The 15806-nt window shown below is 36.9% G+C and overlaps 1 protein-coding gene across 8 annotated transcripts in view; it reads right to left on the bottom strand.

Moving 5' to 3' along the window:
- The window catches only part of LOC310907274 (uncharacterized protein C8orf34 homolog), a 246560-nt gene that overhangs the window by 6635 nt on the left and 224119 nt on the right, over nt 1–15806 (bottom strand). For 7 of the 8 annotated variants that reach the window (XR_014589578.1, XR_014589579.1, XR_014589580.1 and 4 more), the window contains one exon: nt 98–187. The exons of the other annotated variant lie outside the window; for it this stretch is intronic. The gene's annotated coding sequence lies outside the window, so the exon portion shown is untranslated. Of the gene's footprint in view, nt 1–97; nt 188–15806 lie in introns of those variants that run through there. 8 annotated transcript variants of the gene reach the window in all.

Here is a 15806-nt window from a genome sequence, read left to right as displayed (position 1 = left end):
GGTTTTTAGAGTACATTTTCATGTTTTACTGATATTTGTTAAGACCAAGGTTCTTTCAGGTATTTATTTATAAGGCATCTCTCCTACCAGATGTTCTCTGTTGAGTCACTAGGGACACATTCATCTTCTCGTGCTTCTAAACTTCTCCTGTGATTCATGCTGCATTTCAATCCAGCCCATTTTTTTTCTGAAATATAAACATTCCCTTAGGTGCCCCAGCTCATGCAATTTCAATATAACCATATAAACTGCAATAAATTGCCTGCCGTGCCGTACAATTATAGAATAAATAGTTCATTTTACAAGTGAACTGCCAAAAAAAATCAAATTTTATTTTGAAAAGATTTTTTACAAAAGCAAAAAATTTATCAGGTCAATTTTCATGAACATTTTCATGAACATTTTTCAAGCTAGGGATTTTTAAGTCTCCAGATGTCTTTTTCAAAACAGAGAAAGACCAAAGAACAAAGAGAAGAAAAAGCAAGGGAGAAAGAAAGAGAAAGAGAGAGAGGGGAAGAGACAAAGGAAGAAAGGTGGAATTAATAGCCTGCTGGGTCCCCAACAACTAAAATCTTTTAAACACACTTTTTTTTTCATGAGTACAGTGCAGTTTATCTTTGAACTAACTGCATTGTATTTTATTTGCACATAATAGATATTGTACACCTTAAAAAACAACTTGAAGGTTTATTTGATTCTAATTATATAAACCAAATTTTGATATATTTCCTTTCAGCTCAACGTGTTCTCTAAAAACACACGAAATTTATAAACCCAGTTCCATAGCAGAAAATACAGAAAGATAGGCATTTTTTCAGCAAACAAAACCTAAGTATTGAAGAAGAATCTTCATCTTAAATAATTTATGGTTGCTTAGAATAATAGAATATGTATCTTTACTACTTGACTCTTGCATCTGAGATTTTTGGCCAAGCACGCTGGTTTTCTGGCTCATGAAAGTTGAAGCATAATTTGAAAAGACAGGAGAGCAGTTATACCCAGTATTTTTGTCTTCTCATCTCCACTTTCTCCATAACTCTTACATTTGAGTGGCCTTTCTAAGATGATGATGTTATTAGGCAACTTCTTCTAGTTCCAGGTAGGAGGTGGGTGCACTCTGGAGGAGGGTCCTGGCACAACTAAGTGCTAAATATGAAGTACCCCAGGATTTTCAGATGGATAGAGGCTGATCCTGTTGCAACCTGCCAAGATACTTGTCCCTGGTCATGTTCTGAGCAGGAGATGGCAGCAGAGGCAGCTTGAAGGAACTGGGGTGAAAGGAAAAGATTGGAATTGAAGAGGGATATCTTGCTACCCAAATATTTCACAATGACTTGATGAAGTGCTGTTATGTAACTATGTAATCTTTTGATTACTCAGGACTATCAAAAAGATATGGCACAGTCATTTGCTTTTTGTGAATAAGCAGCACATGAAAATCCATCCCAAACAAATCCTAGAAAGGGAGAAAAATGAGGTCTCTCTCTTGTAAAAGCAGTAAATCATATCAGTTGACCCTAAAGCGACTAAAATGTTACTGGCTGTATTGCTCAGGGACCTCTCATATTTTTATGCAGCCATTCTTAGGTACTTGGAAGATAATCTGCAAATAAAAGGTTTATTTTTGGAATTCAAAAAAGTGGGGTTTATGTAGCTGAGATAAAACAGAAGCAAGATGCAACAAACTGTAACATGATAAGGGACTTCAAAGTTGTGGAGGAGTGATGAGTACATGGAATAACATCTAACAACACCTCTTCAATATTCTACTGAGCCTTGTCTGAAGGAGAGATGCATGCTGTATTCTAACTACATTTTTCATAGATATTGCAATATAAAGTGAGAAAACTTAGTCCACCAATTCACCTTCCATTTAGACCTCCTCATTAAATACTTTCTAAATTATTGCTAGGGCAAGACATTTGACTGTTGGAAAAAACCTGATAAATGAACTGGCACTAAAGCACTTCATTCAGGTGCTGAAGTCATGTTGCTCATTCCTTTAACATTTTCTTGAGGTCATGTAGAACCTATGGAAAATACCAAATTGAATGCCCTAAGTCTTAAGATCGATTTAATTTAAAATAATTCTCAGATGGGCATAACAACAGAATTATAGTCTCTGAGCAGGTACTCAGGCAGAATAAAAGAGAGAACCAAAGTCACAGCATTCATAAAGCTGTTGACAGAAGAAATGGGCTGGTCAGCTCGTCTGACAAGACAGCCTGATCACTCATGTAAACAATTTTTGGTGCAGATTTCTTTGTCAGCCACATTTATTTTTATTAATTTCTTATTGCCTACATGGTCTAAAGGAAAAATCTAATTGGTGTGAGCTATTAATTCAACAGCATGCCAGCCTCCAGCTCACTGGGACCACTACTACCTGTCATCGAGAAGAGCTGCAACTCTTCAAACACCTTGTGGGTCAACAGATTTTTAATAACCCTCACTTACTCCAGTTATTTTTTGATTGCATGTCATCACATTAACTTGGTGCTTAGCCCTTTGCCCTCTTCAAGCAGATATACACTGGGAGGAATTGTGGGTTAAGAGAATACTCTAATGGGAAGCTTTGCATCTTTGGAAAATGAAGAATTAAATAGTAGCTGAGAAGAATTAAACCTTCTCAGCTGTAGAGAAGGCTTAATTCTTGTAGAAAGCAGATGAAGATGAAGGGATTGGAGAACTAGCGATAGAAAGTTATAACATTGGTTCCACGACTCAGACCATTTCAAAAAGGACACCTTAGCACAAAGAGTAGGGCTGTTTGAGGGACGTTTAAGGAATTTCTGTTTTAAAAAACCATATTACTTCTCCCCTTTCCAAAAATTACCGAAGTTTGCAGTAATTTTCTGAATTCATTATTTCTCTGGTAAAATAAAAAAGAATGGCTTTAACCAAGAGATTTTTTGCAGTATCTTACTCAAAGTGCTCACTTGGACTATGTGAAACTTAGCAAAATTTAGAGATAATTGTTGTTTTACTTACTTTTAATGGTATGAATGGTCATCGTAAACATATACATTTTTAATACAGCAATGAATCCCGAATTGAAAGTTCACAAGTGAAAGCCAGAAATACTGATATTTTTACATCTATCTGTTAATGTCTGAGTACCTCAGGCATCAGTAATATCTGCTGACTGAAACTTCAGGGGTTAATGCAATAAAGAGACAAAAAAAAAATGGACTGTGTCATTCTTTGAAACTCTTACACCTCACTATGGTTGACTCACAACCATAGGATTTTAACTGTTTGCTATTATTCAGAGTCACAGAATCAACTAGTTTGGAAAAGACCTTTGAGATCATCAAGTCCAACCTGTGACCAAACACCACCTTGTCAACTAGACCACGGCACTGTTTAATATCTTTATTGATAATCTGTGAAAAGAAACAGTGAGGTCCCTGCCAATACAGTTAACAATACAGACAATATGAGGAGGGCCAACTTTTGAGCACATGCTTAGAAAAAGTCATGAAGAAGAGATGGCTCCAATTAATTACTCTAGTGACAAAGCAGGGTAAAAAAATTGTCAATACCTACAGCATAAACAGAGGCATCTGTCTCTGCTGTTTATGAAGGGAAATTAAGATGTAAGCTACAAATTTGTAAATTAAGGTAGCTTGACTGTTTAGAACCAATAAAAAACATGTGACTTGAACCAGCTCAAGTTTTAGGTTTCATGTTTCTCTTCCCTAGCATTTATTGCCCTGCCTCAACATTGCTGAGAAACATCAGCCATGATTAATGTGTCCCAGTTGAAGAAATTTATAAGCCTCCAGCTGTAAAAGAGGGTGAATTCAATACCTAAATTTGATAGCTTTTGGTATAATTGTTTTATTGTTGAAATATAACCAGCATTTTCAGTTAACGGACACTTTGCTCATCAGTAATTCTTAGTTTCTTTTCCTTCCAGGAAAATATATACTCTGTTTTATATGGAGGTTAGGATCCCAATTTTGAATCTGTCTATGCAGGACACAGTTAAGAACAGGTAGAAAACAAAATTCATGCTGTAAACTAACAGCAACAAAAATATCACCAAAGGAGATATTTTGGTCGGGTTAGTTGCTAATTTACGTAAGTTTTTAGGACAAACTGCATGACAGATTGCTGGACACTCTCAAGCTGCCTTTGAGTGTCAGCTTTCTATTCCTGAGTAGAGCTGCAGCACTTCCCCAGATGAACACCAGCTCTGCCTACGTTCCACAGACAGCAATTCCCCATGTGTCCCCAGTTCAAACACTGCTTTAAATGGGCCATGAGCAGTTACCTGGTCCTCCTTTTAAATGGGTTGAAACAGGCCTGTTGAATGTTTATTATTACTGCAGGGGTAGCAGAATATGTTTGCATTCTCAGCATCTGGCCTTGTGAGTTCAATAAGGAAATGAAGACTTCTCTTCATTTGCAGGCGAGAGGAATAATCAATACTAATCAGCAGAAGGACCAGCAGCAAGATTACCCAGGCTTATTAGCCAGCAGGAATGGCACCAGGTGTAACCCTGAAACAGATTGCAGAAGGGAAGGCAAAAAGGTTATTTTTTTAGATCTGTTGGCAATTTCACTGCTTCTCCATTAAGTATTGCATCTAACAGTGATTTGTGCATTTGTGCCTGATATTGAGCATAAATAACAAGAAAAGCAATGAAGTTGACTTCTTAAATAGAAATGCAGCGAATGGGAACATTCTCACATGGTCTGTTAGACTTTCCAATAAATCTGGGCCTGATCTAGAGCACTTAAAATTTTAAAAATCCAAGGCCATATGAGACAAAGACTACATTAGCAACAAATCTGGATTCATATAATAAGAAAGCACTCTCACACAGCCTCTATAAAAAGGTATGAGAGTGTTTTACAGGACTGCAGAGAAAGATAATGAGTATTACTGCCTTATGCAGGCAGGGTACTGTCTAAAGAGCTCGACAGCAAGATGGGAACTCAGGCTGCACAGGCCACTGGAGGCTCAGATCTCAACTTTTCTGCTTTGTCTCCTAAGTGAACTGGTCTAAATAGTTGTTTGTTAGCTCCAAAATAAATCCTCTGAACTCTGAGCATCCTCATTCCCCTTTAGACAGTCTGCGTATTCAGTCTGGGTAAATGCCTGCACTAAATTTGAAGGTGTTCCACCTCACATTCAGCTACAAATTCTTCCACTGACTGAAACTGGAATTGAAAAAAATGACATATATCTCTTCACATGACCTGTCAGAATTAAGATGTTTATAGCAGAAGAGAAGCTGTTTAAGCTGCTACCACTCCATCATTCTAGCAGATACATCAGTCATTTCCTGTTCCATTTTCAAGTAAAAGTAGAGAACAAAAAAAAAAAAAAAAAAAAAAAAAAAAAAAAAAAAAAAAAAAAAAAAAGCCAATCCTTCTCACTTCTGCCTGTGATCTGGGTAACAGTGATGAACAGAATTTGGCCATGCCAAAGTTACATCATGGAGTAATTCTTCAGGGGGCTTTTTAGCTTGAGTTAATTTTGAAATGCTACCAAAAAGGGCTCCTAGGAACATTGGGTTAAATTTAAGGAAAGGAAGATGTATATCCTTGTCACCAACAATTTGATTGTACTTTTTATATGTGCCAGCTCCTGCAGTTGAGTTAACATCTCATTGTCTGTTGGGCAAGTTGTCTGTGAACAGCTTTTTGATTTGTGGTACTATTCTGCACACGATTAAGCCTTTGGTTGCTTTGCTGATCTCCTGCTCTTCTTCATCTTAATTCTTTCTGGTTTTGTGAGCATTAATTTGTGATTTTTTGAGGGCCGTGTCTAAGCAAGCAATACTTGTGAATGTCAATCCTTGGTGTCTTCACTGGCATTGAACCTGATGCAAACAGGCACAAAGGGACTTTTCCCTTACTCTCTCCTTCTCCCCAAGAGCTTTGAAAATTTGAGTTGCATATGTATTTCAGAGTTGAAATATAGATTACTGTCTTTCAACATGTATCAAAGTAAAAGTGATATACACAGGCTACAGGAAAAACTTTCATTAGTACTCTATGACAGCAAAATAGATGGCTTTATACCATCCATGAGGTTATATTATTTAGGAAAATAAATATCCTTTATCTATTACAATATTTCAAAATATTTTAATCTTGGTTTTTAAATCTTGTATTTTAAATTCAAATAATGTCAGTTTAGTTAGCAAATTCATTTTGTTACGATCAAGAGCAGTTCCATCTGATAGCTGAACATAATCCCTGCTAAAGGACATAAATTCTTTACTGGCACAGCATTTTCTTCGATGACATAATGATGACACTCTGATCTTAGTCCTGAGACCACCTACGAGCATGATAAGAGCAAATTAAAAAAGGTTAAAAAGGCTTTGTGCTCCCATACTTAATTCACTAACACTGGACTTGATAAAATGCTGCACTGTGACTGAGTAAACAACAAAGATACATATTTTACTCAATATACAGTGGACACACATGTGAGTAATGGAGGCACTTACTCTGTCCAGAGTGTGAATAATGAGAGCACTTATCCCATCCGCGGAGCAGCGCTCCCATCCGGGAATCCTGCGCCCTGAATTGGTGCATCCATCATGGACCTGCCATAGCCCTGGGCCAGCCCCTAATCAAGCTCCTAATCAAGCAGGCACTTTGCATTGTTATCCGGCAGCATCACTCCTGGCTGAACCTGGCTGGCCAGGTTCAATGTACCTTGAAGAGCAGTGTGATGGCTCAGAGCTAAGCAAGTCAACTCATTCTAGGGGAAGGATAGGGGGAAGGTGTTTGAAACATGCAAATAGATTCTTCTGGTTTTGATTTCCCACAGTTTTGCTATCTCATGAGATTTTTGGTCCCAGAAACATAAAATATGCAAGATAATTACTTCAAATCACTCTCTGCTATTCCCAGATCAAATAAAGTAGGCAGGTTTACCTGATTGCTTTACTCACCAGTTGTTTCAGACATTCAATACTTCAAAAGTTTCATGAGTCTAGCAGTACATGTCTGTGATAAATGGCTACATATTTCGCTCTGCACTGCACAGATCACCATGGCTGTTGCACAGCTAAAAATAGCTAAAAAAGCTTATCAGAGCCTTCCAGATACTGGAGTTCTCCAGTGCCTAAAGAAGTTTGCATTTATTGCTTAAGATAGAGAATCATGTCCCATGCTTATAATTTTTGACTCCTCTTTTTCTGATCCACTAACACTCACCAGAGTTGCATCACAAGATCAGAAATAGCTCTTGGAAAAAAGTACAAACCTATAACCTGCTGTGTTCCCAGGACTTTTAGATTTTTGTTTCTCTGTAAAATTTCAGCTGATGACCAAGAGATAGAGCAAGTATGGGAGTTCTGCAGCCTGCTTTTCTGAGATTACACTACAACAATATTTGTTAAGTTTTTTGGGGTTGTTTTTTTTTTTTTTTTTTGGTTGGTTGGTTGGGGTTTTTTTTTTTGTTTGTTTGTTTTTTGAGAAGTCCTAACAGAATTAATTTCTAAAAAATTCTGACAATTCTTGGGAGAAAGTTATGGGACTGATTCCTGTTGTGCTTGCCTTAGATCTCCACTATCCAAGGACTTATTATGAACTTAAACAAGAAAAAGAGTTAAACAAGGAACTTTCCAACTCCTCAGCAAAGCATTTGTATAATAAAACAACTGGGTGAACAATGACAAACACAGAAAGAGGTCAGAAAATATTGGGCTTTTTATCAGTTCTATTTGTGCATCCCAAACTGATGTTTCAATTCTTCACAGACAAAACTTTTTGCCATTGTTAACAGTTTTGTGTACCCAGTATTAATCCTTTCCACTAGGCTGTAAAACAATCCCATCAGATTCAGAACAAGATCACATTCAGAGAAATTCTAATATACAAACTCCCAGCTCCTATCTTAGCAGCTCTTTTCCTGATCTTTGTAGTAGACTGAAACTGATCAATGGGATGAAGCAGTGAAACAGATTAGATGTAGACCTTCATTTGTCTCCCATTTGAACAACTGTGTTTTCATTGTGGTTTTAAAAAATCACATTTCATATCTGTTTAAAAAATCATCCCATAAAAAAAGCAGCATGTTACTTGTGAATATATAGTTTAAGATTAAAGTACAGAAAATCGTGTTAAGTGTTATTCAGGCACTTTTATAAGTCTGAATGTAGTTGTAGAATTTGTCTCCAGAATAGAAAACCAAAACAAGCAGAGTAGGTCTCCAAGTCAGAGATTGAACCTGCTGAAGTGCCCTGACAATTAGGTACCTGTGTCCTGAACACTGAGAATAAAAGAGACCAGATGGTTATCTTGAAAAACAAGTTAGTTTTAAACTGCTTGTGTCGAAGTGTTAATTCCATCCTTGCAGTCAAAATGAATAGTCAAAATGCCTACTGATCTCAATCCTGCTGAGACTTTATCACACCTGCTGTCTTAAATGCAAGATAAGGTTGACACTAACCAAGAATAATAAAAGCAAATGATTTGTAAAAGGATTTATGCCCCAGCTTTTTGGCCTTTTATGGAGCACTGAAAAGGTGGCCAAGAAAGGTGGAAAGGAAAATCATCACAGCCATTTTTATTTTTCCTTCATCTGGCTGTGTCACCAACCAGGTTTTTTAGGGACATTCTCAAAGGCTGGTTTGGTGGATTCACCTGCCAAGTCTCACCCAGGCTTATTCAGATTGTGGTTTTATACGAACTGAGTCACACAATTCCCCATCTCTGCATACTAATAACGAAATGCTTCCTTCCCTTATCTGGCAAAGAGTCTTCATCCTGTTTCCTTGACTGCTGAGTCTGCAGAGGGAACTAAGCCCAGAAGCTGCTGACCATGTCTTGGAACCCTTCACTAGGATTCAGTGTCTGAATGTGTGGCAGGAATTTTAGTGGTGCTTACTTAGGCAAATAAGGTAATTTATATCTCATTCAGGCATAGATAAGTAAATAGCTGTCCAAATACACACACAACATTTGCAATAAATGTGGATGTGCATTTAATATTTATAGCTTTTGGGTGCTAAAATGAAAACCTCACTGAAAAAATATTATCCAAAGAGATACAGTTTAGTTCCTACAGGGACAACATTCACTTCAGAAAGCTAATTTTTTGTTGTTGTTGTTGTTGTTATTGTTTTTCCCTGCCATATTTTGTGGCTGAAAAAAGACACAGCTTTAAGTACTTAAAGACTGCAGTAGTATTTGGATTGTATTACTCAAGTAATGTGTCAGTGACTACAACCCAGGGTTTAAAGCATGAGGAAGAGTACACTTCTGCAGGCACCATTTCCCAAGTCAAGGACACACACAAAATCCTGCATTTGGGATGAAAGAAGAGCATGTAACAGTAAAGGCTTGGCACTGGTGGGAGAGAAAGAAGACAAGGAACTAGGGGTGTTGGTGAACAAAACCCAGCAGTTTACCTCTGCAGGGAGGAAGGACAGTTGCTTACTTGGCTGCATTAGCAGGTTTGTTTCCTATATGTAGTACTTGTGAGACCACATTTGGAGTTATCCCTCCAGCTTTAGGCTCTGCAGTATGAGAAAGACAAGAAGACATTGAGGAACTGGAGCAAGGCCAGTGGAGGGCCAGCAAGATGACAAGGAGGCTGGAGCACCTGGTATATGAAAAGCAACTGACAGAATGGGGGTTGGTCAGTCTGAAAAGATTAAAGGTAGGTATTGTTGTTGCCTTCAACTACCTGCCAAGTGGTTACAGAGAAACTAGGGCTGGAGACACACAGTCCTGTTGGGCAACAGACACAAACTGCAGCAAGGGAAAAACAACAGGTTGCTTAAGAAAGGCTGTTGAATATGCATTCTCGGAGATTTTCAAAACTTTCCTTAATAAGCCCTGAGCAACCTTGTCTGACTGTGAACCCATGACCTCCCAAGGTCCCAAAATTATTCTGCTTTTATGCCTCTTCTCACATTCCTCCTCCTAAAAAATAAGACCCAAAGAAACCAAAAAAATCCCCAACAAACAACAAAACAACCAGGATCTTTCATTCATCAGCTCTATACCCTCATCTTGCAGAGGACCATACATCAATTCAGGCACATGAAAAACATTCTTTATCACAACCCTTTCATTAATTACAGACATGTTAATGTTTCCATGGCTAAGAAGATAAGACAGAAGCTAGGTGACATGATGATACTGCCACTCTCTGAAGTAATTGAATACTTACAATGAAAGGGACTTATTCTGAAAAACTTAGTAATCAAAATGCTTTGTGATATTAGGCCGGTCAGACAAACTTTTGATGAAAAATTAGTTCTTTTAGAAACTTTGTCTAAATTCTTGCCAGCTCACCTCCTGTGCTCCCAGCATTTCCCTGTCTGTAACAGGAGTACTCCTTATGCCACAGGTGTCCCAGTGGGTGGGCAGATCTGGGAACCCTGCTCCAAGCCCTGCAGCTGATCATTGCTGGATGTCCTCCTAGGCCACCTTGCATCCAAGAGTGCTGTGGGAAACACAGCTAACACAACAGCCTAAACTCAGGGGCTTCAACATCACAGGGCAAAGTGCTCCTCCTGGATGCAGGAAAAACTCACCTATGTATTCTGCCTAGTCATTCCTACAGAATTCTTCATTGAAAGAAATTTCAACCTTTTATCAGCTGTCTTTTACTTCAGAAATGAGTTTACATGGATCAATTCGCTCTGTGCTTCCAGGCTTTGAGCATCTTGGCACCCAACTGTGGGGGAGAGGGTTGTGAATTACACTGCACATTAATACAGATTATTATCTCTCAGATTACTTGTGAATTCCTCCTTTCTTATGAAAAACCTTTTAAATTTTGTGGGAAACCTTTTAAAAGACACGATAAGCATCATGATTAGTTTTCTAACTGGCATTTGACAGGAAAGGCAAGGGAATGAAAAGATTAGTCCTATCTTTTCCAGGATTCAAAGCTTCAAACATATTGGGCCCAAAGAGAAGTGTCTTTACCTGGGATCTGAAGTGAAACCTCAACATTGCTTCAGTCTGTTTAACCTTACTTGTCAATATCACTACTTCCACATTAAATTTCTGTTATTGAAAGATTACCTTTCAGACTTAGGATGTCCACGAGTAAATGAAAAATGTCTTCCTTTGCTTTGTGAAATCATTCCTTTGTCTTCATGGACTACAGCCAAGGACTGTTTGTGATAGAGATGATTAATGGGGAAATCAAGTTGAATGTGCAAAGCCCTGGGAACAGTTACTTTATTTTTCAGCTTCTACTTTCAGTTACATCAGGATAGGCATACACATATTTCCTTCCATGGGAACCAAAGTCCATAAATTGTTATAGTAAATTCCTTACTGCTGGGAAGCTGAGATGGACAACCTCACATAGTATCATCTGCTTCATTACTCAGAGCTTTCAGCTGGCTGTGATTATAATGCACCAAAAAAGCCCAGCCATGGTCTTCTTCTTTCTTTGAGTATCATTCAGCTTAAAATGGATGATCACATTTTTGTAAGAATTTCTATTTCACTATACTAGAATAGTGCTTTTACTTCCCATTGTATCCTTTGGAGAATGCCTTATTACCTTGATCTTGCAGCTTCTTACACTGAAAGCAATAAGTGTTGCAGTCATTTTTTATCAGTGATGATAAAAGCTTTATTCTCCTCATGACAAGTAAAAAAAAAAAAAGTTGCCCCTATTCGTGACTTTGTCTGGGTTTCTTTAGCTTCCTGGTTCCAAGGAGAATAAGTCTCTGGAATCTCAATCTTTAGGTCAAAGCACTGTTTATAGATCAGCTAAAACAAATAAAAATTAGAAAATCATTTCTCTGCTGTCTATCACTCTGGGCTACAAAAAGCTTCAGAAAGCAGACTGGAAGAACCATGTGTTAGGAATTAAAAGAGTCTGATTTCTTTTTTCTGATCCCAAGTTAAAATGCAAATCTTTAAGCCAAGCACTGTATTTTTAATTTTTTTGTTTCAAAGGAAATTCATTAACTCTGCTAGTAAATCAGCATTTTCTTTCTAACTGCCCAATCCATTGCATTTTATGCTATTTACAGAGGTGAAATTACCAACTATTTGAGTAAATTTAGTCTTTTGAAAGAGGACTGATGAATCTGAACTTCTGGAAGTTAATTGCTGCTGGGGTAATTTAAGGTAACCCTTCAAACAGCTGTTCCTGGTTCTTTCTACAAAGATTCCACTTGAGACTCTGTTAATCTTTGACTTCCCTATTGTAAAAAAAGTAATACTTCTTTCTTATGTTAGGTCATAACAGCAGTATTAAGAGGAATGCTTCAGTGTGCTTTATTAGGAGACCCAGAATAAGACTTAGTACATTATTTACTCAGACCTGGCTAACTGAGTAGATTTGTACAGAGACATTAATCTGGTACTTAACAGCTACATTAAATACTAAAACACACAAAACCACACACACATAGAGCTCAGTTTCCATTGTATATTTGCTTACAAGAAATATGTCATTAAATAGAAAGGCTGAGGCTCATCCACAGCTTTAAACATAACAATACTGTCGTGCTCCTGACTGCAGGTTTGTCAGCACCATAGCAGATATCTAAGAAAAGGGATTTATGCCTGCCTGGCCCTTGAGCCTATTACATCAGTCACTTGTAAGAGCTGCAGTTCTCATGTCTCTACAGGAATTAATGGGTAAAAAAGCAATTGCAGTAAAGCTCAAAGAAAAAATGTAAACAAGTGTCTTTCCTAAAGATACCATTAAATGTGAATAACTGCAGCTCTAACACTTATTTAGTCATAAAGAACTTCATCTACCATTGACAAAATGTTGATGCACTCTCTTTCAGGCATTTTCTGTTACAGAAGGGAAAGGACTTTCTAATAAAAATTTTCTCAGAGCCTTATAGAAGCAATTTTAGACATACCTTCAGATTCCCTCTCATCGTTACCTTTTGGCAAATGCTTTATTATACTTAAACTCCAGTATACATTTGACTTACAGAACTGTACATTAGTAGCTTAGTTCTTTCACTCTGTTTCCTAAAAACTAAGTAATGCTAGTAGACAGTCTAGTATTAGCTATCAGAAGATAGTTTACATGAAACAACTAGCTTCAAATTCTTCCTAGGCATTATCCTTCCAGAAATTATGATGTTAGTGGAACATTCTAAGAAAAAAAGGGAAGATAACTTGCAAATAATACTTTTTTTCAGATATGCCTTAAGCCCTCAGTTTCCGCTTGATTCATGTTTGCAACACACTTCTTCAGATGTTTGGTTTGCACAAATAGTTTAACAAACCAGCTCACTGTGAGGAATGCTTCATTAAGACAGCTTCCAAGAAAGTTTCAAAAAATTATAGAGGAAACCAACTGCAACAGGAAACACTGTCTGTTTCATTACAGTCTCAGTTAAAAGCATTGAGTATTTACTCTTTCAGATGAGAAGGAAATGTTCTATGCCACAAGGTCAGTACACTTTGAATCCTTAGCTTTCAACAAAGTTTCATAGTAAGTAGGCTACCCAGCAGACTATCTATTAGCAATCTGGAGCTACAAATGAAAAATGAAGAGGTATTCAAAAGTAAAATATGAACAGGACAAGAAGAAATTTTAAGTTTCAAGTGACCTTTTTCCCAGTGTTGGACACACTGTTCATCACTGTTCTAAGCCTTGCAGCTGATCATTGCTGAATGCCCTTCAAAGCCACTTCACACAATTTAAAAAATTATGATCAAAGAATGCCAAAAATTTTGGACAACTATTTACTCCAGATAATCACAGTTCTCATTTCTGATACAAGGTCAAGACTCTTCCTTTAGAAATCTGTGCCAAACCAATATGCTGATTTGTATGCTAGGCAGCAATAAAAACAACTGATGTTTCAGTGCAGAAGTTATGTCTCTACACTAAATTAGGGCTAAATTATGTTCAATGAACAGATGTCAACTATTCATTGCCTTCATTAACTTCTACTGTACCTGGGTACCATGTAGTGCTAATAAAGTTACTGCAATTGAATTAACTTCATCTTTTCATGCTACATTACCCCTTTGACGACTTTAGATCATGGTTTGATTTAATGCTCCTGGTGATTAGAGAGACTAAAAATTAAAGAATGCCATATGTTACCAGTGTTGAGGAAGACTTTAGGACTTTTGTTGACAAAATAAAGCTTTGTAATTTTCATTCATCCTAAAAATAACAGTAACAAAAAAGAAATCCAGGAGAGACATCTTTTCCACTGTACCTTTTGAAGGCACACAAATACTGACATAATCTTTTGGATTATAAATTTTTCAGAAAAAAACCCTCACTTTTATTTCCATGTGCTTCCACATTTCCAATGGCATCTCTTTCAAGAAAAAGAATGCAAGTTGAGGCAAAATAAAAGTGAAACGTTTCCCATAGTTCTCCATCTCACCTATGAATCTGTCACTAATAAGGAAACGTAGAGAAGGCTCTAAGTTCAAGTCCTTTAGACTGAGGCAAACTGTGGCTTTGCTTGTATTTTATTTCATCTTCTCATTATTTTCTTTAAGTGAATATTTTTAGATCCATTCTTCTTACTCATTTCTTTGGGGTTTTTTATGGTATTGCAACCTAAAAGAGGGAATGAAAAGGCAGAAATTCTGCCTCTATGTGGTTTAAAATTCTTCCTTCTGGCAACATTTTTATTTTTAAATAAGGCTACAAAAATTATTTGTAATAATTTTTATTTGATTTAGCATGCCATACAGCTGTTTCTGCCTTCAAAATCTTATAGGCTTTTATATTGTGAAAAACCATAATTACAATAGAGGACAAAGCATTATTTTCAACTCTTTGGAGTCATAATTGAAGAAAGAAGATACACAACAGATGATCAATAAGAAAAACACAAATTTCATTTAAATGTTTAATTGTACATTTAGATGAAAAAATTTTAGACTCCCCAGGCTGAAAGAGCATATATTTATACATAAAAAATGAACTGAATATTTGCATTCAAATAGATAGATGGTGGATAGGAAGATGTATAATGTTTGAATGACAGGATAATTTAATTTGTAAAAATTTTGTCAAATTGGATGGTGCATATGACCTAAGTTTCAGTAATCTAGAGGGAAAGTGATTCCTATTCATTATATATTTAATTTTTTTACCCTCTAAAGCTTTACAGAATTGCAGATTTTTACCTCTTCCTTTCTTGCATGACAGGAGACTATAAATTCATGCAGGGCACTTTTGTATTTAAGGAGTTTTAGATTAAATATTTAACTAAGTACTAGTTACTGAGCAGCAAGAAACACATAAAACCCTACAGATTTTAATGTGTGCCAAATGTGGCATATGGTACATAATTAAATAAAATAGTTGCTTAACATTTACAGTTTTAAGGACACTTAAAATTTTATTACTCTACAGATTTTTTTTTTACCTTAAGGGTGGAGAATTCAGTCAAATCCAGCTTTCAACTAACCATAGGCTTCACTAGAAAGGTTCTTGATCCCTTTGAACTGCACTGGCAAAAAAACAGGTGATACCTATATTCATGATCTAATCTTTCAGATATTGAAATTATGGGAGGAACAGAGAAACAAGGGATTTTAGTTAAAAGAGACTGTAAGGAGAAGGTGAATTTCTAGCCTCAATGTTTGTGGCTATGCTACTTTGTGCTGCTGGTTTTCAGAAGAGCCCTTGGTGTGTCTTTGTCCTGGGCCAGTTCCTCCTCTAGCCCAGCACTCCTGTGCAGAGCTCAGGAAGGGGCATGGAGATAGTCCCAGTAGGAAATTACAATGCAGTGCTGCAGAGGAGAGCCCCAAACATGTTTTATTTACTAGTACAGCCCAAGCTGTTGAAGGTAGTGGTTAAATTCCCACTAAATTCAAGGTAATCAGAATTTACACAGAATTTTTTGTTG

Source organism: Zosterops lateralis, assembly GCF_965231275.1.
Source record: "Zosterops lateralis genome assembly, chromosome: 1".
Taxonomy (NCBI): domain Eukaryota; kingdom Metazoa; phylum Chordata; class Aves; order Passeriformes; family Zosteropidae; genus Zosterops; species Zosterops lateralis.
Note: the sequence above shows the minus strand (reverse complement) of the source record. Positions and strands in the feature narration are given on the sequence as shown.